The sequence below is a fragment of the Ostrea edulis genome, chromosome 6 (genome assembly GCF_947568905.1).
Source record: "Ostrea edulis chromosome 6, xbOstEdul1.1, whole genome shotgun sequence".
Taxonomy (NCBI): domain Eukaryota; kingdom Metazoa; phylum Mollusca; class Bivalvia; order Ostreida; family Ostreidae; genus Ostrea; species Ostrea edulis.
In genome coordinates, this window is record NC_079169.1 from 41,008,632 (window position 1) to 41,016,131 (window position 7,500).

The 7,500-nt window shown below is 37.2% G+C and overlaps 1 protein-coding gene and 1 long non-coding RNA gene across 2 annotated transcripts in view; one reads left to right on the top strand and one right to left on the bottom strand.

Annotated features, from left to right (window-relative positions):
- LOC130046775 (uncharacterized) overlaps positions 1-7,500 on the top strand; it is a 215,051-nt gene that overhangs the window by 143,743 nt on the left and 63,808 nt on the right. The gene's annotated exons all lie outside the window — the stretch shown is intronic.
- The window catches only part of LOC130046770 (activin receptor type-2B-like), a 183,071-nt gene that overhangs the window by 79,608 nt on the left and 95,963 nt on the right, over positions 1-7,500 (bottom strand). The window lies entirely within an intron of this gene.

Consider the following 7,500-nt stretch of genomic DNA (forward strand, 5'->3'; position numbering starts at 1 on the left):
ATAATCAAATATACCAAGTTATAATATCCTGGAGCTTACGGTTCGGTTTGTATCCTGCCCACAAGGTTTTCCTAAAAAGTGATACTACGACCTTGACCTTTGACCTTGAAAAACAATAGGCACCTTCCTCTCATCATGATGATCAAATATACCAAGTTATAATATCCTGGAGCTTACAGTTCGGTTTGTATCCTGCCCACAAGGTTTTCCTAAAAAGTGATACTACGACCTTGACCTTTGACCTTGAAAAACAATAGGCATTTTCCTCTCATCATGGTGATCAAATATACAGTGAAACTTCTCCAAACCGGCCCCTCAGAAAACCGGTTCTCCTTGAATATCGGCCGATTTTCGAAGTCCCGGCAGAAATCTTAACATTTCCTTACAAAGAAAGTCTTACAAAACCGGCCACCCCTGAAAACCGGACATCGGCCACTTTTTAAAGTACATTTGTTAACAAGCATGTGTAATTTACCCTTAACATACCGGCCACTTTTTGAAGACAAGAAAAGTTTGGCCAGAGGAAGATCAAGATCGTCTAGGTGTAACACTAGCGGCCTCTTTATTTTCTAATGTTTACCTGTGCTGTCAAGGGTGTTAATTGACACTTAGCTAATCCAAGAGACCCTTCCAAATTCTGTACAAAATGTAAAAAACAGTTGGGAACATATCAAATGAATACAGTATCAGACGCCATATTGTTACATTACATTACCGTATGGATATAAGCGGTAGTTAATAAAGAACAAACCCATGACTGTTAATGATAATTATTAAAAGATAGATTAATTTTCTTGGTTTCCATAGACTTAAAATTCCAAAGAAATATTCAAATTACAATTTAATTTTTACTACTGTACTTTTTAAAAACGTCAAAACAAAATTGTTAATGACATAAGCGATGAATGTAAACAGAGTTTTTATAGGTAAGAGGAATTCCAATAATAGGCCTCTGTGTTTTCGTTATGTATCCTGTTATAGATTTTCAGTTGAAAATTAGATGATTTCAGCGAGAATATTTCTTGTAATTCATAATTACCTTTGGGTACAAGCGGACTAATTTAATCTCCACCGATAATTGATCATAGATCACCAGATGAAAGTGAACAGTACCTACTTTGTGAATATTGAGATAAAACGTCTATAATTGCTAAATTCTCGGTATACCGGCCATCCCTCTAAACCGGGCGTTTTTTCCAGTCCGAGAGCCGGCCGGTTTAGAGAAGTTTCACTGTACCAAGTTATAATATCCTGGAGCTTACGGTTCGGTTCGTATCCTGCCCACAAGGTTTTCCTAATAAGTGATACTATAACCGTGACCTTTGACCTCTCACCTTGAAAAACAATAGGCACCTTCCTCTCATCATGATGATCAAATATACCAAGTTATAATATCCTGGAGCTTACGGTTCGGTTTGTATCCTGCCCACAAGGTTTTCCTAATAAGTGATATTATGACCGTGACCTTTGACCTCTCACCTTGAAAAACAATAGGCACCTTCCTCTCATCATGATGATCAAATATACCAAGTTATAATATCCTGGAACTTAAGGTTCGGTTTGTATCCTGCCCACAAGGTTTTCCTAAAAAGTGATACGACCTTGACCTTTGACCTTGAAAAAACAATAGGCATCTTCCTCTCATCATGGTGATCAAATATACCAAGGTATAATATCCTAGAGCTTACGGTTCGGTTTGTATCCTGCCCACAAGGTTTTCCTAATAAGTGATACTACGACCTTGACCTTTGACTTCTCACCTTGAAAAACAATAGGCATCTTCCTCTCATCATGGTGATCAAATGTACCAAGTTGTAAAGCCCTAGGGCTTATGGTTCAGTCTGTATCCTGCCCACAAGGTCCGGACAGACAGACGGACAGAGCCATACCATAATACATCCCGTCTTCGGCGGGCGTATAAAAACAAACGATGATACATAATGTATATTGTACCGTATGTACATGTCAGAATGTCAAACTGATATGGCTATTTTTACGCCTTTATGAAAGACATTGTCAATAAACTGATATTTACTACTCTTGCCAAATTCATGAAATATATACATGTATACTCGGTACTTGTACAAAAATATATTACATTGAATATATCCAGAACTGTAAAATATGCTGTATCACGATTCCGGTTTATTTCATTTTTTATTAATTGATGAAATATACATGTACATGTATTTCATCACTTGATTATGAAATATGTAAAATCCCAGGGGAAAATCCGAAACATTCCAAGTAAATAGATCATTTTGCGTTCAGTATGTGCTCAGCGTTCGTTCACCGTTCAATTTGCGCTCGCGCACCATTCACCAAATTGCGTTCACCGTTCGCTCTGCGTTCGTTCACTGTTCGCTCACCGTGCGTTCTCCGTTCAAGTAGGAAAGAAGAACGTTTCAGGGACTGTAATCGGACAACGCTGTTTATATGAAATTTCCTAGCAAAACTGATGAAAAGTGTAAAAACTGCAAAAAAGAAGATCAGAGAACACAAAACTGACTTTGATGGGCTAAACCGGTTGTTTGGTCCAAATTTCTACAAGACTTTAGACCGGAAAAGAGCAAAAAGCGAGCACGAGAGATGTCGGGGGACATGTCAGACACAGGACCACCAGCAAAACGGCCCTTTCGTGGGGCACCCTCGGGATCATGGAGGTCGAGCTCAGCATCACAGGGGTCATACAGGTCGAGCTCTGCAAGAGGAAAGGGTTTACCACCCTCCGGCTCCAGAAATGGCAGAGACGCCAGATTCAGAGGAAATTCGGGAAAATATGCATGGTACGTATGCAAACTTGGTAAAAACTGCTTATCTAGAGCAAAATGGAATACCAATAGCAATTGAACAAAATCTGCAAACACATTTCAAAGATTCTATAATAAACCTATTCAGGAAAATGTGAATCAAGAATTTGCACAGGCTGTATTGAAACTGAAATGAATTGGTAGCTAGAATGCAAAATAGTTCTGATGTGATTATGTACATGTATTGTATATCCTCATCATAATAGATGGAAAAAGAAAAGAAAACCACACAATTGTGGCTTTAAACATACATTATTAAACCTTACTTCAGTTCTGCGAAATAAAATTAGAAATTTTATAAGTGCGCAAAGCGCACACAATGAAATTAAGATTTTATGAGCAGAACTGAAGTAAGGTATGTCTTTCCCACCCACCACTCCCAAATTAAGTATAGGTAACAATTAAACCATTACATGTGTGTGATTTCATTCTTTATTCAGGTCCTAAAAGTGAGAGAGAAGGGCTAGTTTGTGGATGGACATTGGCCAGAACTTCGTTGTTCTTACCCAACCAGTTCTAAAGTTTTAGGGATTTTTTTCTTGTTCTTGCTCAGACAGAGCTTCAATTCAAACACAGAAATTGTGATTCACATTGCCATTAAAACTATACTCATGATGTTATATTGGATCTGTTAAAAAAGTTCTTTAAAAAAATGTGTTTGTTATGCAAGAAATTAATAAATATATAAAAAAAATTTAAAAAAAGACAAACAAAAAAAACCCAGAGAGAGAGAGAGAGAGAGAGAGAGAGAGAGAGAGAGAGAGAGAGAGGGAGGAAAAAAGAAGATAATGTGTGTGTGTGTGTGTGTGTGGAAAAAATGCTGATCATAAGTCAGTCTCAAGTAAGAAGGAAGATCTTACGAAATCTAGTATTTAAATAAGCTGAGTTCACAGGAGGTCGGGGAGAATACATTTTTAAACTGTCCTTCAGTTCTGCTCATAAAATCTTCATTTAAAAGATCTAAATCACGAAGGCTTTGATTTTGATTTTTTTTTTTTTAAAAATCCCCTTTTTCCTTCAGTAAAACTGTTCTCACTTGACTTCAATCCTAGTTTGTAGGTCTCCACATCCTCTGATCCCATGTCTCTATCAGTCCTGGTTTCTATAGTTATACAAATTTTTAAGGTCACTAAACCCTTCATTTCTGAAGATACCACACAATGTCTCTATCATTCCCAGTTCTAAAGTTATACCAGACTTATGTTTAGGGTCAGAGGTTAAAGTCAATGGAGTCACTTGACCTTGATACCAATATGTAGATCCCATCAGCTATTTATTACTTCTGAAGATTTCATCTCCTTATCATACCTAGTTCTTAAGTAATTCCAAGTTTATAATCTAAGGTCGGAGGTCAAGGTCACTGGAGTCACCTGACCTTGATATTAATTTGTAGATCTCATCATCCTTTCATCATTTCTGAAGATCCCATATCTCTATCATACCTGATTCTTAACTAATACCAAGTTCATGTTCTAAGGTTAGAGGTCAGGGTGATTAAAGTCACTTGACCTTGATATTGGTTTGTAGATCTTATCATCTTGTTATTTCTGAAGGTCCCATGTCTCTATCAATTCCAGTTCTAAAATTATACAAGTTTGAATGTTCTAGGTCAGAGGTCAAGATCACTAGTCACTTGACCTTGATACCAATTTGTAGACCTCATCATCCTTTCATCATTTCTGAAGACCCCATGTCTCTATCAGACCTGGTTCTTAAGTAATACCAGTTTTAAGTTCAAAGGTCAAGGTCACTGAAGTCACTTGAACAATTGAAAGACCGAGGTTCTCTGTATTAAGGACCTTTCAGAATAAGTGATTTGAGGTCCTCATTTTCAACTATATCAATATCACTGATGCAATCTTCAACTGCAGAAAAAAACAAGAGGTACTGTGAACAATGCTTACCCCAATCTCCCAAAGGGTGTTGGTAATAGGTATAAACTATCTCTTTTCTGAGTGTAAAAAACAAATGGCATGACAAACCTTGGGTATTTTCGTTTGTAGGGAGAAATGAATAGGAGATGAAATTAAATGTGCATTTTATTATGATCTTTGCTTTGAAGGGGGACCTTTTTTGAAGGATATGTAACACACCCCACTGGATGGCAAGTGAACAGGTTAATAAAATATAGGAGACTCAATGTATCCACCTGACAAATACGAAGTTGTTGAAGTTAATTCTAGTGAAGGATTACATACCAAAGTAAGTATAATTTACATCAACTGCTTCCATGGGATGGTTGCTGAGGCCAAGATAAATAAATTGTGTGTTTCCGGTTCCCCGACCGACCCTAAAATATTTGAGCCGACCCTTAAAAATTTATCCGTCGATATATATTCCGGAAGTAAACAATTCCAGTTTCACTATTAGAAATTCTAATTTTGATCACTTGCTTGTTTGAGAAAACACATATATATCCTATACGCAAATGGCAGCGTGCTTGCCAAACACATTGCTGGCAACAGGGCTCTCACTGCCCATCGCATTTTGCGATTTTTCAGGGGGGAAATGCGATAGAAATTCCGGAAATGCGACACGGACATTTCGTATTTTAGATATCTTGGCGCCATCTTGAATGTCAGCTGTTGGCATCCAAACAGCCTCGGGGCTGTTTTACCTGTGCTGAATGAATGTGGATACCCTGTCGCATGGAAACAATAAGACTTAGGGGCGTCTTGTTTATTTAGCAGTTTACACAAGACAAAGGGTTGATCCTCTATGTGCAGGTAGGTGTGAATAAAATTAACTGTGCACGTGCGAGTTGCCTACATATTGTAATATACTGGGGAGATACCCCGAGTCATGTCATTACTGGGGAGCTACCTATTTTGGACTAGGTCAGTTACTATTAAATGGAGGAATGTTGGGAAATTGCATCATTCTTGAGGTCTTTGGAAAATGGCCATAAGGAATTGCTATGCTATCATCTTTTGACTTCACATCATCTTAATCCATTTAAAATTTATTTCAGACTTCCTGAAGCCCCTTCTCCACATGAGATTCACTAAAGGACCACCTTGTCATTCTGGATTTGAAGATGAAAACAGGATACTTAAGAGAATTCTTTGAGAAATGTGATGTGTTAAACTATGATGATGTGTCATGTTTACAGAAATTAATCTTCAGTAACTTTGTCATCAGTGACTTTTTCTGAGTATTATATGTCATTTACACTAATAACATAATTAATAAACATATAGAAACTCATTTCTTGTCTTTATTTAATATAGCCAGTTATAGGCTATGAAATACTCCTAAATTTTTCTGGTGTGAAATAGAATTAAGTCAACTTAGCCAAAAACAGTATTTGAAAATAAAACCATGATTGTGCTGAAATGCCATCTAGACTGACTGAAAGGCAATCTGCTGAAATACAATTTTCACTATATTATAATAATAGTGATTTATGATAAAAGTTAATCAAAGCTATGTTGTATACATCGTGTAAGAATAATAAGAGACATATATATGATATGTTGTATATGCCTCTTGAATAATACACATGAAATATAGATCTAACAGTAAACGTGTAGGAGTCGATGCACGCACGCCAGGTTGCGACTCAAAATTGTGGTCCAGTGTGAGCCCTGTGACAGGCAATTACAATAGGAAAATGTAAACATCAAGAGGGAGAAAACTTTATGACTACGGTAAAAAACAATGAATCATTGTTTAGAATTTTTGAGATGCATCATGAAGGACTGTCCATCTGAATGGCCAAAACACTGCAAAACTACAATATTATGCTGGCCAGTAAACAACATTCCAAAAAACACAGAGCCGTATGAAGTTCAGGGCAGTAGTTCTGTTGGTGATTTAGCCGGATTTGAAATATAATATTATTTAGAGTTTATATGTGAACCGGATGGTGACCCTACATAATACACAGGGTTGTTAGTGGCAGTGAAACATCTCGGGATCTTCAAAAACTGTACTTCTCAAAGTTGAATTTTAAACGATAAAATGTTGAAATAAAATAAAATGTTTTTCCTACCTACCTACCCTATTTTTTTCCAGCTTGGAATAGGAAACAGACTATTTATTTATCTTGGCCTGATATAAAAAAAATGGTCACTGTAGTATGTGGGTATTCTTATTTTCGCAAACTTCAGAATAAACTTCAGTATTATGATCCAAAAGGTATCTAAGAACATAGCATCTCCATGTGATGAAAAAAGCCGTTAAAGAATTTAAATGGAAACCATATTGCTACTTCGATGTCCAGTGCGCGTGACCTTTGACCTTTTGACCCCAAAATCGATAGGGAACATCTTCATCCCATGGGTAGTCCATATGTGTGATATGGTGACTGTAGGTGGAAAGTATAACGCTTTAGAGCCTGGAAAACCATATTGCTACTTCAATGTCCAGTGAGCTTGACCTTTGACCTTTTTGACCCCAAAATCGATAGGGAACATCTTCATCCCATGGGTAGTCCATATATATGATATGGTGACAGTAGGTGGAAAGGATAATGCTTTACAGCCCAGAAACCATTGCGTCTACAGACGGACGGATGGACGGACAGACGGACGGACAGACGGACGGACAAAGTGATTCCAGTATACCCCCCAAACTTCGTTTGCAGGGGGTATAATAATACTCTTTGCTGTAAAAAATTACCTGGAGCTCTGTCTCAGATCTCTCATTAGATAGAAGAATGAATTCTCGAAATCTGAATCATCATACA